Source organism: Pseudopodoces humilis, chromosome 7, assembly GCF_049639895.1.
Source record: "Pseudopodoces humilis isolate 2021_Gansu_Grassland_sample_001 chromosome 7, ASM4963989v1, whole genome shotgun sequence".
In the NCBI taxonomy this organism is placed as follows: Eukaryota; Metazoa; Chordata; class Aves; order Passeriformes; family Paridae; genus Pseudopodoces; species Pseudopodoces humilis.
The window spans coordinates 51,921,108-51,938,858 of NC_142206.1; the positions used below are offsets into that span (position 1 = coordinate 51,921,108).

The window sequence follows — 17,751 nt, forward strand, 5'->3', positions numbered from 1 at the left end:
TAAACTGATTCATTTGCCAATCACCTTCACTGACTAGCTGCACAAAGACTTGCAATTGTAGAGGAAAGGCAATGGATGGGATAGTGGCAGAAGCGAGGGGGAAGAAAGATGCAGTCTTCTTTCAGGATAGTCTGGGCATTTTTTGTCTCTCCTCAAGGACTAAAATACCTTGCAGACAGGGGTTGAATAACTACCTGATTTTAGACCATCCTAAATGAATAAAATTATGTTTATATAAGTTTTCTAGCTTCTCCAAACTACACTGGGTTCTCATCTTGTGACATCTTAGACTTATTCCCTGCAGCAGATGAGACAGTTTGTACCTGGCACAAGCAAAAGTGAACCCAAGTTTCTTAAATAGCCAGCTCATGCTCATAGTCAGCCAATTATTTTTTTTTTAAATTGCCCTTCATTTCCTTAGCTTGCTTACAGTGTTCTTTCTCATAAGTCCCTAATTCCTCTCCTTCCTCAGAGTATTGTCCGCCCCTCCCAAACTTAGATTGCAGCCATGCCCTCTTGCTCTTAATCTTGTCTAAGTGCCAATATAATTTCTCTCCACCAAAGAGGTGACCTTACAACACAAAAGCACTCAGGAGCAAACACAATTTTATCTGGTTTGCTACACAAAAGCTCTTCTATATCCCATCTCATCTATCATTTCTTCTTTCAAGTATCTACTCCCTGCTGAATTATCTGAATTTGCAAGCTATAGATTAGCCCTTGTTTGTAGGGCAATTGTAGGAATCAAAAATGATCATTTAACTCATGCCTTCCAGCATTTTTGGGGTCAAAAGTTGTTCTAACTCCTTGCCAGTGAGAACAGGCCTTGGGGACTGTTAGCACGCACACACTCGGCACCACTGGAGAGTGTCATCAGAAATGTCCCTTCTAAAGACTCCTTTGGAGAAGCACTGAATCTGCCAAGGCAGCAAATTCTGTATAGCCCACAGAAACACAGTGCTTTGAATCTGAAATCATCTCAGAGCCAGGGTGCAACTGAAGAGGGAGAAAGAACAATTTGCCCTGTAGTATGAAGGACCCAGTGATCTGAACAGTTTGATCCGGTGCTCAAATCAGTTCTCACAATTCCCAGATGCATCTAGATTAAATGTCTCTTCTTTTTTGTCTTCTTCAATCAACACTGGATTGTTTACATGAACAGTGATGGCTGCAGAGGAGAGACTGCAGAAAGACTTCTTTGGTAGTTCATTGGGCAGGGATGGTGCTTACCAAGAGGTTCTAGGTCCAAGATCCAACCATTTGTCTGGTGCACCCTCTTAGATAACACTTTTCTCTAAATCATCTCCATAGGAAAAAAAGGGATTGTCTTATTTTTGCTCTGATTTCAGACTACATAAATGTTGGAACCCCTAAACCTTTCACCAAAAAACATCAAAAAAACCAAAAAACCCAGGTCACTCATGTTTTAGCAAGTTCTGCCTAGAGCCTTCAGTTTGGAATCTTGTTTGAAAATGCTGCCCTGTGCAACTGTGCCTGTTTCATAAACAAAACGAAGTTGGCCTAATAGATGAACTCCATAGATGTTAATTACTGATGATCTGGGTTTTTGTCTCAACTGTTCTATAGAGCTTTAAAAATGAGAAAATTTTGCAGTTTCAGAAGTCTGAAGTGAAATAACTTACACATGAGAGATGAGAAAGGCTTTGACTCTTTATGCTTCTTACAGATCTGGTCTCCCTTTTCAGCTGGCAGCTCCATAATGCCCAATGAATTCTCTGTCTTCACATATACATTGACAAGGGAGGTGTAATTCTTTGCAGACAGTGGAGAGCAGACAAGTAGGTCTGGATAGCCCTTTTCTCAAAAAAGACTGCAGGGAAATGTCCCCCTGGTTCATTAAATTAATGAACAGGCAGAATGATTCGTGAAAAACAACTGTTTTATAGGACCACCACCTGCAGTATGGACTGGATCCCACAATGTGGAAGAAATCCAGAACATTTCAGATTAATTTCATGACATTTCAACCTTGTCCTGCTCCCCATCCACCAACACAGAACATATTCAAAATTAACAGATACTTCTGGCGACACACTGCAGCCATGGGAAATTGGAACTCAAGTCATGACATATCTACCAACAGCTAATAAAGTACTCCACAGCACTGCAAAAGATATATTTTCTATGTCTGAAGATCAAGTAGCTTGGTCTGGGTTTTACTAAATAGTGCTGAACTTTTGGCTGTTTATTCCCAACTCCGTGATGTAAGCTGCCCTCCCTGGGAGCCAGACTCCAAGTGCGGCAACCATTCCTTACGCGTACACTGCATGGAAAGACTTACCTAGTAATAAAAAACATATGAAGCTGTGAGATCAGTTCCTCTTTCTCCCTCCCCAGGTGTTCCTTCGTGGTTGTGATTTGTGCACAAGTCTATAGAAAATGTTTCATATACAAGCCAAGAAATACAAAGATTTCAGGCTCCCAACCCCTACTTAAGCATCTTACTTTGGGATTCTATAAAAGAATGGGGAACCTAAATTCCTCTGTAGGTCTGGCCTGCAGGATCCAGTTTGAATGTCAAAAGAGTGAGGTTTCATATGGCTGCTCTCTGGCCAACAAGCACCCTGAACTTTCAGCCCACTGGATTCCATTCTGGAATCACTTGGCATTCAACTAGCTCTGGTTTTATTACACAAATGCATTCATGTGTTTCATAGGTAATTACTATTTTAAGATTTAACATGTATAATTAACACTCACAAAATGACCATTGCTTTGGATCACTGTGTTTCAGCACTTCTCTATGCCAAGACACTTTCAAATCTTTCACCCAGCAACCTTATCAGACAGTGTCTATTATTAAACTTTCCATTATGATCTACATTTTATCTTTGTAAAACAAAACAAACACAAGCACCAGATCTTTAACTGCTGGTGGAGTTTGGCCTTATTCCACTGACAACAGTGTAGTTACACTTCAGTTCAGAATTAAAACCCCTCAACCTGCAATTACATATACTTTTCTGAGGTAAGCAAGTTGCTGCATCAAAAACTGATCTGAGAATTAAGATTACTTGCGATATCTTGGAAATTCTGTTCTGAAGTGCTCACACAGAACTTTATTGATATAGGAGTTTTCTGGAATGATTTTTTTCTTCTTTTTTTTTTTTTTCTCTCTTCTGATACCAATACACCTACTGACACTTGCAACTCCTTCTCCCTTCATGTCACAAGCAACTTTTGCCAGAGTATTATTCAACCCTCCAAAATGGGTAGCAACATTCATCTTAATAAAAACATCATCAAGACCTTTCAGGCTTCGATCAGAACCACCTCCCTGCTTTGTTAGCAAGCAACATATAGATATTTTTTTTAATTGCCCATGACAATGACATATTTTTTCAGCTCTCTGTACATATAACTTATTTTCTTACTTTGCTTATGGAAAATTCACGGGGCAAAATCCATCACTTCCCAAAATTACAGTATATCATCTGATCCACTTTTCTTTAATCACTGGAAGAGTTCTGTCATGCAAATAGAATTGGCTTGCTGACATTCTTTCCCTATCAGTCCTGCAAGGCATTTTGGTTGGTTTTTTCCCCTTATATGGTTCCTTACAGAATGTGTGCATCAGATGCAGAACTACTTGCTGCATGATTGTGTCCATGATGAAAGGTTACAGGTGTCTAAGAGGAAACCAGGCACAATAAGGAGTTATAAATCTACTGTAGATTACTAAACACAAAATACTTGAGCCACTGGTCACTGAAGATTGGAAAAATATGCTGGAAAAATGTTTTTTTAAGTATTCTCCATTTTTATTCTCTTACTGAGTACCTATTATTGGCCACTGCAGGAGAAAAGATAAAGAAATCAATGGAGCTTTGGGCTAACTCTAAAAAGATCAGTCCTACCATATGCATTGCTAATTTAGTAACATGTACCAGTAATTTCTAGGAGGCAAATTTAAGCTACACAGGCAGTAAGATGGACAATGTCTGTTCCAGTTTCTATGCCCCATAAATTCTCAGAACAATCCTGATATTTTTCAGATTGCTTTAGCTAGACCTTTGAATGGTTGATATGAAATTTACAGGTTTCTGCTGATTTGCACACACATATCATGTATATTATCCTTAGCCTGATCTTTATTTTTGTCTATTTTCTTATGCTTTAATCAAAATATTCTTTATCATCTTCTTATAATTTTCTTATTTGGATTTTCATTGTACTATCCAGGTTCTCCTTTGTAAAATTTTTTTTTCACCTGAGTTATTGAAACTTGTATTCCTACAGATTTATAGCATTTTTTACATTCATCCTACTTTGTATTCCTTCCTGAATTTCTGGTCCTCAAAGTCCTCATAATGAATTCAGTTTTGTATGTTCGTATATTTCTTATCCCAGAATAATATTTCTAATAAATAAATAATGTTTCCAATTATTTGGAAATAATTTCCTATTTTATTTTTCTTTGAAACCACAGAACGATCTTTACTACCTTTTGAGCAGAATTTTTCTCAGTGTTTTCAGAGAGGAGGAACAGAAGTATTCCCTTTGTACTTACACAGGTATGAAGTGCCTGCCAACAGAGCCTGAGCTCACTTCAAGGGAAAAGTAGACTTGTGTGTTTAGGGATCATGGCTAACACACAACCTTGGCTAACCCAGGCTAGCCAGTCACTGACAGAACCACGCCAGAAAAATTGTTTTCACAAACCGCCTCTTAGAAGCCATATGATTCAGCAGTGCTGATTTATGTTTATTTTCAAACCTTTCTCCTCTAAACCCCCATGTTTCAGTACAAATTGCACGTGGCAGACACAAGAGTTAATCAGAAACGACAAAAGTATTCACAAACTAATTTAAATTCATGACAGTATTTTGAGCACCAGCAGATGTCAGCCATTATCTGGCCGCATAAAAATTTATAAGACAATTGTTAATAAGTACTTTAAAAGATAAGTGTGTCCCTCTTTACCAGTTCAATGGCATGCTATGAAAAGATTAACGTTTTAAAAAGGTGCACTCTTATCAATTCCGTGTACTGTGCTCGTATGTATGTATGAGAGATGCAAGATACTTGAAAGAAGAAGTCATTTAGATTCCAATCCTCACAAGAATTAATCATGAAATTACTGCTTCTAACATGCTTGGCAGATCAAGGCCATCATGGACAAAAATTAATTCTTGAGACATCTAAAGAACTTAAGAAAAAAATGTAACACAGAATTCTATAATTTTAAATTGCCATATATTACTTCCTCTATTTCTTTTTATTACTATGTAAATAGATGTCATCATAAAGGAAAAAAACTGTTAAGGATAGTTATTCAATTGTTGTTTCTTTGTATTATGGTAAGTGGCCCCACTGCTCAGTGACTGGCATCTCATTGTGTTTGGCTCTACACAGAGAAGCAGCATCAGCCTTAGAAAAATTCCCTTACCTGAAGCAGGGTTTCTTTATGACTTCATATATACTAGTGCAATGAAATGCATAGAAATACCAAGTATATTAGAGAGAGGTATAATCTGCTCTGATAATTTAAAGTCAGAGGAAAAGGTTTGTCTCCTAGAATAGGAGGCTCTGAAATCAATCACAACAGGAATATTTTAGCAAGTGTCCTGTAACAACTACCAAGGGACTCAAAATTCCTGAAATTCAGATTAAAAGGACAGTATCTTCCTACTAACGATAGTCAATTTTTGCTTCACTTTTTCTCCCTGACCACATGAAAAACCAGCTGAAGAAAGGATGAGAGACACTCTTCTCCCTTCAAAAGCATCTAAAAGAGCTAACTCAAGACTTAGGCAAATTATCTAGGCTGCTCTTCAAGCTGATGGAGGAGACAGGAGGTTTGGTGTGATGTCTGGAGTGGATCAGCCAAAGCAAGCACATTTCCCTCCTGTGCATGGGTGAGAGGAACCTGGGAAAAAGGCTCTCCCAGGCTGCTCTGGGCCGGGGGCTGAGCAGTGTTGAGAAGCCTGGGTGCTCTTGATGCCTGTCCAGGACAAATCCAGCATCTAGCCAAGTTCTATTTTCAAGGCAGAAACTCAAGCCAAAGCTTTGAATCAGACATGTTCAATTTTCTGTGTTTCTAATTAAAGTTTTCGGGTTTTATGTTTTGTTTCCAGTGTTTATTTTTAGCCAGATGACTGGTCCTTTTATTATTAGAGGAGATAATTTTGATTAATGTTTTTTTAATTCTGAGACTACAAAAGGAGGTTTGTAGAGGTTTGTGTTCTTGGTGAGCGTGGGAGACTGTTGGGGCATACCGCTCTTCTCCACAAATAATTTTCACTGTCACCAAACGTTGACCAACATGCAGTGGAGAAGCAAGTAGTGTGAGCTAACCAAGGTCTGTTCCTGGTATTTTAAAGTCAGAAATCTCACAGAGAAGTTCAAAGCCTCAATCTGAAAATATTTTTATCTCATGATCTATGAAAGCCTGTCAAAGATTTTGTTTTTCAGGCATGAAGTTGGTCAAACCTGTTGAAGTAAATCAGAGTTTTTCCATTGACTTCAGTGAGAGATGAGTCAGTGCACTGTTCCCCAGACCTAGCTATTGTATCCTCATGATTTCCCACAGCGTATTTTCAAATATTGTAGTTAATGAGATTAACAGAATCAAAAGTTCCTTGCTACAGACAATGGTGTCAATCAAAGGTGATTCATAGCTACTACTACTTTGGAGCTACCTCTATTGCTTTTGAGTTCTGCAAATCCCTTTGGTCCATTTTCATGTTGCATGACAGTTTAGAAGCTGTTTCTGAATTAACTTACTGGAAGACACATTGGTAATATTTATACAATCTCATGGTGCTCTGCCTGGCTTCCCTATGAGCTGATCTCATATTTCTAAAGCCCATAGTGTTCTGTTACCTATTGTTCTGCATTAAATATTTTTGGTTTCTGACCTATTTATCAATCTCTAAATGCATCAGAGGATGCTTAATCACTTCTGTGTATTCTCACTGCTGTTGATTCCCAAGTAGTGCCTGTTTCAAGGTTTTATTCCTTTGATAAAATTCTGAAATAAAGGCCCAGTCTTGGAAAGGATCTGTATGTGTACAAAGCCCTTCTGGCTATGGAGTGTCTGAAACAGCATGGCAGTCTTCCTAGAATGGGAGTATGGAACAATGTGAAAAATGAAAGTCATTGCTTTAGAGGGTGCACCACTTTTGTTAGCACCTAACATTTTTTCTATCATTTGTTTAAAACACCCTGAAGCATGCAATTAAACCCTCAAGCATTCAATTAAATTATTTGACACTTGAATTTACTTTTTAAATTATGCTTATTTGTCTGTATAATTTCCATACATAATTGTTTTAAATTAATTCATTAAACTCTTTGTTTCACATGGTTTTAATTAATTCTAATCTGTAGCTCAGGCACATCAGATTCAATATCAAATAGCTTCTGCTTGTATGTCTATTTACACAAGGAGAACATTCTCTTGATTACAGTATTGAGGTAAGAAGAGAGATGATGAACTCCAGAAGGTTTTAATAATTGAAAGCACTACAACTGTAAGGTAGGGTGTTTAAAAATTTCTGTTATGCTCTGAAAGCATCCAAATGTACTACGTAATCTTTCTATGCACAGTCCTTTGTACAAAGAAATGGTATTCAACCTTTTTTGAACTTTCAGTGTCTCAGTGGTACTTATGATTTCCAGAACAGATTTTGTTTCCTCACTGAAACTCGTGAGAATCAAAACACGAAGTCAGACACTTGTGAAGCTGGATATGGTACTGAGTGAAACCCTTTTTAGTTTAACATGATGCTTATGTATTTCACATTTATATTTATCAACAAACAATTGGTCATTGACTAAAGCTGCAATTATTACACTGTCTTACACGTTATCATATCCAAGACCATTATTGCACATTTTTGCAAAAGCTGGTGCATTGTCAAAATTCTAACCACTGACTGCAACACTCTTCTTGTATTATCATGCTCCTGTTGCTATTTCTTTCCCATCTTCAAAAATATTGTCCAGACAACTGATTTTTCCTCTTACAGCTGTGAAATAACAATCACTGGATATTTTTTTCATGTTTATACAGGTTAAGGGATTAGTAATCACTAAGAAAAAGTGTTTTTCAAATTTTTTTAATTATTATAATTAAATATTTATAGTATTAATTAATTATAATAGTTAATATTAAATTAAATTAAAATATTTACTGTTGAAAAATATTATATTGTTGATTATAGATTTTCTTTTATGAAGAAGTTTTTTTATTCTGTGAGAGAATTTCAGAAAACCAAACTGTTTAAAATTGTCATCGTGAGAGGATAACATGTACATACAGATTTTATTTTTAAAACTGCCATAGTATATTTTTTTATAATTTTATATTTGTTTCATAAAATTTCTCTGTTTATTTCTTAGCAATTATGCTAGAACTACTACTATAATTTCATCATGAGTGATTAAAATACTTTTTTACTTCATCTACAGTAAATGTTGGGACAGTTATTGTATTATTTCCTGGTACTTAAGAAATTATTTCTTGAGCAAATAAAATACATAAATTCATATTAATTAGTCAGTTTTTATTTAAAATATTTTTTTTTACTCTGTATTTATTCTCCTAGATATTTGCCCATACACACAGGTTGTTTTTTCAGTTAAAAATAAATAAATATAAATAACTAAAACAATCATAATCTTTGAAAAATTGAAGCTTGGGTATATCTTAGTTGCAGTTCCTTTAGAATGACTGCAGCCATTTTGCAAATGCATTTACCATCTTTTGCATTTTAAAAGTGTTTGAAATCTTTGCCATGCAAATTATTAAAAAGTATTAGGATTTTTGATTTTGATTTTGAACATGCTGCATAAATGCAAACTGATATTGCTTAAGCTCACTTACACATGCATTTCTTTTCAGACAGGACTTGGGGAAATGAACAGACATTTAGAAAAGAGGCTTTAGATTCAGTCACTCATCAAATCTCCCCCTGAGAAGCAAATCCTGTCATATTTGCATAAATCACTATCAGTCCTTGGTTCTTTTTCTATCTTTTACCAAATACAAAAGAAAAAGTCTTCCAGCAGTGATCTCAGTATTGGAGCTGATTGGGGTCCACTTCAATTTTTGGAGGCAGAACTTTCATTTCCCTTCAAAAGACTTCAAAGCCTCAACCTGTCCTGCCTAAAGCCCAGAGAAAACCTCTCTGCAGTACCTCCCCCTTAGCTGGGAAGCTTCCTCTTCTGCAGCCCCAAGAGCAGCTCAGAAAAATTTCCATGCTGCACATTCCAATATTGCAAGCTGCCCATCCAAACTCAGCAATACCCTCAGCAGCATTCATAGGTACCAAGCATTTGTTGTATACAGAAGAGTTAATGGAATTTGTCCAGAAATGTTCCTGGGTCACACACGTAATGTTAAAGATCGGTGTTAATAAAATTATGCTTGTTTTTTTTTTTTTTCCTTTAACAGAAATGATTTTAAATGAACCTAAATAGATTGTTTCTTATTTCAGGTTTGCAAAACAATGAGATCATCTGAAAATCTAGAAGAGACTGATTTTGAAGGAAGATTTGTGGATAGGTTTTATGTAGAGACTGGATTTATTTTGACTGAATTCTACAGTGAAAACAAAGATCAATTAAAAGTTTCATTATTTTGTGTTTTTGTAAAGCACTGGTTTGTTGACTGAGCCTTTCTTTCATGCTGGCAATGAAAGAATGAATTTTGTAATATTACTTTGAAATAAGAAATGGATGGTATCCCCGTCTGGATGTACCAATATTTTGGCCTTGACACAACCAACAGTAGCCATAACAAAGAAAAAGGTCAAGTAAGATATTGCATTCAACCTATCCAGCTGATTTCAGACACACATCTAAACCCACTAAACACCCCTGAAGCAAAATTTTCTGGGCTAAAATGCAGCTACAAATTATCTACAGACCCAGACTCACTCAGATTTCTACAACAGAAGCTTTGTACCTTCACTCAGCTGTAGCGCTTGAATCATGTCTTTTTTTGCAAGCTAAATTTAAAAGTAATAAAACACAAATTAAATGAAACTAAATTTCATACTATGCTTTTTGCCTGGCAAATCTTCTGAAATATTTGAAAGTTTACCAAATAGATCAAGTAATGATATTTTCCAGACTCTGGTTTTATCATCATGTAGTTTAAGCACAGATGGCTTTCAGCCGCTATTGGTCAGATAAGTACCAGTTAAAGGACTGGAGGGTGGTGGTGGTGATTCTTCTGCCATTGGTTTAGTTCTAGTCTAAGCTGATCTGTGCCTCTTGTGATGGCTTTCAGTTGTTGAACCAGTGCTTCGTTTGTTCTTCTTCTACTGGTAAAAACAGACGGGTTCAAGTCTAAACACAAAGGAATCGAAGGCTTTATCTGAGGGGAAAGTGAAGCCCATGTGACTTCACAAATTAGTTTATATACGTTCCTTGACATATAAGAATATGCTTTTTATATTTATTCATAAAAATATTTTAAAAACTGCATGAGACATATTAATGTTGCAGATGTGCCAAAGAAAAGACACTTGGAATTTGTGTGTCCTTCACATACACATTGTAAGATTTTTAAATTTTTTCAAGTCCCACATTAAAAAATAGATTAATCTGTGATGATGCCTAATAATTTTGAGAGACATTACTAGTATTTGACAGTCTTCCACAGAATACATAGATGCAGCTATTTTTTTTTTTCAGAAATTTTGGTATTTATGCTGTAGCTTTTTGAGTTAATATCAAGAAAAGAACAATACTAGTACATAAGTTCTCATCCCATTCCAAAAAGAATAAATTCTCTGGTTGTGATTCCAAATATACCTCTCTCTTGGGTTTCTCTTGCATTAACTTAAATTACAATGAGCCATAATAGTGAATATTTTCCCTAGAACATGGCTGTGTCTCAGGTCTCTCTGATGGCTCCTTCTCTATCCTGCTTCCCTACCCACTGGTGCTACTGAAGTCCCTTTACTCAAATGTTGAAATCAAGCATCAGCAAAAAGTTAATATTGCAAACATGTTGAGATTTGGTTTTTCTTTATCAAGTAAATCCTCTCAGCAAATACTCCATAAATGAAGATATTGTTGAAGTTCTGTCTCCTTCTACAAGCAAGACACAAAAAAAGACTATTGCCTTTTAGGCAAAGGGTGTTACTTACACCTGGTCATAGAGAAAGTTCTCTGCTGTTTAAATTCTGGAATTATAACATTATGCTAGATTTTGTAATTCTGAATTCAAATTCAGATTCTTGTCCTGATTTGGTTTTATAAAATGTATTCCAGAAATAAAGTTTCCACACCCATATTCTATGGCTATAAAGGGTAAATAGCCATATTAAAAGAAGAAATGATCCTTCCAGGAAGCAACAATGGCATATGCAGGAGTAATTTGTTGTGTTCTAGCATCTTCTGTTATTGTCACAAGCAAGACTCCAGATCTATGTTTTCAACCAACTATTACAGTGTACGTCATAGCATTTCCAAGAACCTCATCCTCTTAGAGTTTGTTTTGAAGGAGATATTATTTGGTGCCTTTTGGAGCCAAACTAATTAACTGCCTTAGTATTCAAACTTTGTTTTCAACTATCTGAGCTCACATTTATAAGAGAGAGACATATTAACTACTATTGAGATGACACTCCCTGGAAACATTAACTCATCCCTGAAGATTAAATCTTCTAAAATATAAAATCCACTGTAGCAGATCCTGACCTGCAAGATTATTCTTTCCTGGGGTGGGAAAAGGCAAAAGTATTATTTGTTTATCTTCTATCTAATGAGTGAATTAGGAATGTAATTTAGAAATTTCTTTCTTTTTGTTCAGAAAACAATACTTCCTTAAAAAAAGAAAAAGAAAATTAAAAAGAGAGAGAAAATAATTTTTAAAAAGAGGAAAAAAGAAAAGTAGAAGGAGAAACAGAGATTTATAAACTTTCCTGCATTAAATATACAATAATTAATTACATGGACAAAATTTATGTTATCTCTAAAAAAACTTGAAAATCCAGGCAGAAATTTTCCCTAGTTTGTAGCAGTTTTCAAAAATTAGATTGTTGTTTAAATTTACTGTTTTATTTCTGTTCTTCATTTGCTGTCACTTAGTGATCTAAGGAAACATATTTAATATTATGTGCAGATCCAAGTCATCTACAACATGGGGCAAATGCAATTCTGCATTTTGCAAAAGTAATGAAGGAGTTGAATTAAGTTTTTCATCCTAATATTGTTAATATTGTAATACAGGTATGATCTGTTTAGATATTCTATTTATCTATTAGAAAGTAGTAGAAGAGAGAGTTTCTGTCATGGCTGGGGACCGCAACTTTGAGACCAGACCAGCTGGAGACAAAGTGGTGAAATAATAGAAGGATGGGCTCAATTTGATGACCCGAAAATAAAAAGCTTTAATAGTAAAACAACAAACATGTAATCCATACAAAGTAGAGGATACACCAAAAGGGCAGGGCTTAGGGTGTTACAGTAACTTATATAAACTAGGATAGAGGAGGAGTCTGAGGGTAAGGGTCCAATGAAGTGGGGTGGTTAGGCATATTTAAAACTCTGCAGCAAAAATAAACCAATGACAACAGAGGAAACAGGGAACTTTCTAGTAACATTTACATGACTACAAACAAGGGGCAGTGTGGGTACTGTCTTTTCTCTCCATGACAAAGAGGGGTTTTCCCATGGCCTTCTGCCTGGGTTTTCAGTGACCCAAACAAGTTTCCACCTATTCTAGTTAAATGCTAGAATAGGTGTAAACTGTCTTTTCACGATAGTTAAATTATAAACAATACTGACAAAGTGTGCCTGTCTATTACTATTTTAGATATTTTTATACATTCATGGTATGATAAAAAGTTACATTACTGGGCTTCATTTAATCTATGAAACACTCAGGAAGAGCTCAATGGAGTCGGGGAACCCAGTCATGGCTTCAGCAGGAGGGTTCCCAGGGTGAACCCTGCGACACCCATCCTGCCTTGGATCGGCCAGCACAGCCAGCCTGGCTGGGCTGCCAGCCCTCTGCCCTGGACCCGGCTGCAGGATCAAAGTGCGCTGCTCTTGGATCCCATCTTCACGAGTCTCGGCCTTCCGGTGCTGGAGATGAGCTCTGCCACCGTTACAAGCAAGGAAAACTGAGGCTGGTTTATTTGCCCAGGGCCACACAGCAAGTTGGTGATGGAGCGGCGCGGCAGCCGCTGGCCGGTGCGCGGCCACGAGCACACCGTGCTGCTGCAGTGGTCAGGCCATGCGCCAGTACAAGCCGAGACATTCTAGGATAAATTGGCAGTAGGCTCTCTGAGAAGTTTTCCTCCATTTATTTTATTATGTAGTGAGTGATACAGCAAAATCCCCTGTCTTAAAAGGATATAAAGTAACCATAAGCATTTGCTGAAAATTTATATCATTTGAATGCCAGCCTGAAGAAATGGAAGCTGGAACAAAAAAATTAATAAAGTAACAAGATAAATCAACATTCTGACACATTTTTAAACACTTTAAATGTGTACATAAACTTCATTAAAATGGTCAACAAACCATTTACCTGATAGGTAGCATAGCAAATAAAATTAAATCTTTAAAACTCCCCAGTAGAGAAGGAAGAGACTGAAGGAATTTTGACATGGTCATCAGCTTGTAGGATGAAAACAATTCATTGATATGTATTCCACGTGTTAGCCTCTGGCCCTTAGGGAGGCAATATGACTTTTCAACTTGAAGAAAACATGATTTAAAAAAAAAAAAAGTACTTGAAAAATTTCCTCAGAAAATCTGCTTTATGCTGGCAGTATTAAGTCATGGGCATAGCTCTGTGACTTGGGACTCTTGGAGCACTGAGCAAAAACTTGAAACTGGGCTGCTGAGTCCCTGGTGACAGAGGCAGTGTAATGTTACAGGAATGCTCATGTTTTTTGACACAGGGAACACTTCAGCAGTTGATCCCTGCTCATTTTCTCTCCCCATTCTTCTTTCCTTTGGAGAAATATCATTTATTTAATTAGAATAAATGGGCTATGCTAAGTATTTAAACCAAATCTGGGATGTAGCAATATTTGGATGTGCCCTCAACCACAAACTCAGCATGCCCGTGCCTCTACAATGTTGACTTTGGACTCTTGAGAACCCAAGCACAACTGGGGAACTTGGGGCAGGACAACTGGATAAGACGAAGAAATCTGTGGGCCAAGGAACTTGACCAGACATTGTGTTCCAAAAGGCAGCTCTGTACACAAAGAATAAGGGGAGCAATAGTTTATGCAAGTGGCTCTACACAAAACAGATGGTTAGATTTCAACAGAGCAAAGGACTGACGTGTAGTTACAGCAGAGGCACCCTCAGAAGAATGAGATCCCAAAACTGATACGTTTAATCCTATGATATCCTACAAGACTTAAACTTCGGAAGCCAATTTGAGTGTTTCACTATGGTAATTGACAAACAATGTTTCCTCACAGAAATATGACCTGTTTCTAAAAACAGTTTCTGGGGTTTTTAACACAGGATCACCGGTCAGATGTTGCCTCTTGTGGTTTTGTTTGTGGGTTTTTTGGTTTTCTTTAATTTTCACATAAATATAAAAGAAGAATACAGTCAACCTAAAAGTTTTCAGATTTTTTCTATGAAATGTTTCCCACCTTCAGGCAATCTTCCTGCCCTAGGAGGAATCTTTTTCTTTATAATATAGACATTATCTCTTGACTAGATGCACTGTTCTTGTTTTCACAATCTTGAGAATCAAAATGTCCCTTAGGTACAGAGGAGGAAAAGTAAACTAGCGAGCTGTAAAGAATAAAAATTAGAGGTAAAACTTTGGCTTCTAGTGACAGGAGTGATGAGATTTTTCATTTTGTCAAATTTATATCAAACTCAAGAATCATGCTTTTTGGAAACAGAATAGAACTCATATTGAGTCTAAATTTCTTTTTGCTTCTGGTAAAGTGCAAGTTCTAGACTGTAGCAGGTTTTTTTGTTTTGTTTTGCTATAATTTTATTCCCCTGGTAATCCCAGAAGCAGGACAAGAATTAATTTCAAACAAGGATCTTTATTGTTTGCATAGCCCAATACTCTGTTTAATTAGGAAAACATGTTAGCTGCTTTTTTAATTTAACTTTCTTTTAGAAAATGATGGTTCAAATTAAGGGGAAAAATGTTTTTTCAAAACTCAACAGTTTGGTGAAACCTTAAACTGCTTTTCTTATGTTGTCTAAAGAACTGAAAAAAAATATAAATGCCACCAGTTGGGGTGTTTTTTACAGAATCAAAGACCTAAATCAGTCATTGATTATGGTCAATTGAGCCCAGACAAGTACCAGAGGATGAATTTTCTAATCACACCATCATGTTAATATATGTATTTATTTAATCCATTGTGTATGAATTGTTTCTGAACATGCAGGTCAACAGCTATTAGTCACCAATATTTCACTTACAGCTCAGGCTTCCATACTGCAATGAGCAGTGTGTGGATTCTCACTAAAGAAGACAAACAAATATTGAGCAAGGAAGAAAGGGTTAGTCAGCTTTCTTTGAGAAATAAGAATGCAAATTAAAGTGGAGATAATCTAGAAATTTAGTTCACAGCCCTAAAAGAGAGGATGTGTTCAAAAACACCAAAGATTCAGCCAGAGCTTTGGTCTCACAAGAAACTTAGCATTCACTGGAGGAAGGATATTGCAAGATGCATTTACACATGATCTATGTTGCCACTTGTTGCAGAGCACTGGAAAGTCTCCTACTGGGAGGAAAAAAGCTCTGATACATCTGAATAATCTTGAACTTTAACAGAAATTATCTGATTGAAAAATTCAGCCTAGAACTCTTTATTTCCTAGTGGTCTTTTAAAACATTGTCTTCCAATCATGATGAAATAACTGCAATTCGTTAGCAGCATTTTAACAGAAGAACCAATGAAATTTTTCACCAATACCTGTGCTAATTGCACCTTTTCCAGCTGTGAGGCACTGACAACAAAGGGAGAGGTATCCATAGGTTTAAACTGTCTTTTGCCTTTTGATGATCATAGAAAATATTCTCTTAGCATTTAGGAAGAAAAAAAAAACTGACAATAACTGTTATGTGGGCACACAAAATCTCTGTATTTTTACAAGGACATAAATGTCAAGTAAAACTCAGCTACATACTCACCTGATATACAGAACTCAGTCAAAGCCAAAAAAATTATCAAGTAGGGCAGAAAATTATGTAGCTCTGAGTGCTGTCCTTAGGAAACATCTCCCATTTTATCATATCACCTCATTCTAGAATTTGATTTTCATATTGTCCAACATGTTTTACATCCCAGAAAGAAATTGTCTAAAGTGGGTGTAATCTACCACAATCCAAAGTCTAAATTGTCCCATTTGCCACATTAGAAGGACCAAAAACTTCTGTAAGTGATAGTGTGTTTAATCCATTCTATTTCTATGCTGTTTTTCAAGAATATTATATTTAATAAATGGAACTGGAATAAAATAAAGCAAATCTTGAAAGATATACAGCACAATCAATATGATGCAGATTTTGAAAATGTGCAATTTACCATATCTAGTGATTCACTAAGCATAAATCTTTTATACTTGAAAGTCAAGTATTCTAGAGATGAAATCTCAAGTCTGTTGAAGAGAGTGGGAGTTTCCTCCTTGATTTCTATGGGCTGCATTTTACTCTAGGCACACTTTCTCTTCTGAAAGCACAATTTACATGGAATTATTTGAGTGGACAAATTGTATAAAAGCAGATTCATTGTCTGTTTCTATCTTAAGACATGTACCACATACTGTAAACCTGAGATGGTACCAAAGAAACACTAATTTGAATGAAAGAATTTCTTGTCTTGAAAGGGTCAGTGACACAAAATCAAATCTTCTATTCATACATGTTTACGATATTCAGGAATTGGATCATGTAGATGACTTCACCAAATAATGTACTTGAAAATACATAGTTTATTTCAGAAATGAAAATAAGCCACCTTCTATGAGAATATTTTATCAGGAGGAATACTTAGCAACTTTATTTGAAAAATATCCTAGAAATAGTTGAATAACTTTTTTTGGTTATATCTGACAATAATTCTCACTGAAATATTTCTGAATTCTTATTCTAGCTTCTTCAACTAGAGAAATAAATGTAAAGGTGATAATCTTTAAAAAATTTACTTGTTGTATGTATCTAAAATTTGTTTGCATAAGTGTTTAACCAGACAGGCTGGAGGCACAGTTTTTGAAGAGTCAATATTAGGCCCTGGCTCAGCTGGGGGGCTTAAATACATGCTTTCTGCAAAAAATGCGAGATAAGCATGCCTGAAAAATAAGAGTATTGCTGTCAGCATCAGTTCTTGCATTTCAAGTTAGATGTATTCCCAGACTTGTTAAAACCTGAGTTTTATGGTTAACTGTTCAAAACCCAATGTTTGAAGGATGAACATGAAGAACACCACTTTGTTGCTTTCAACTTCTCTGAGCAATCTGTGAATTCCTTCATGAGCTTTCCTTTCTTTGGTGACCTGAGATGACTTGAATTAACTGTGATGCACTATGTGGAAAACATTGTCTCCAATCTGTCCTTCCCCACTTCTCACTTTTAATTTATTGGCCACCCACCCCTCTTTTTTCTTTTTGTTCTTGTCCAAATTCTCCTATTTCCAGCATATGTTTTAAGATTAAAAAACTCTTGTTTGGCAGACACTATAAATGCTGTACCTCAACAGATGTTTTTAGTGTCAGTGCAAGAAGCGGCCACACGCTGATGCGGTTCTGCTTGGCACCATTTCTTGTCTG

The 17,751-nt window shown here is 36.2% G+C and overlaps 1 long non-coding RNA gene across 1 annotated transcript in view; it reads right to left on the bottom strand.

The window, feature by feature from the left end:
• Positions 1-17,751, bottom strand: part of LOC106628063 (uncharacterized) — a 105,024-nt gene that overhangs the window by 30,190 nt on the left and 57,083 nt on the right. The gene's annotated exons all lie outside the window — the stretch shown is intronic.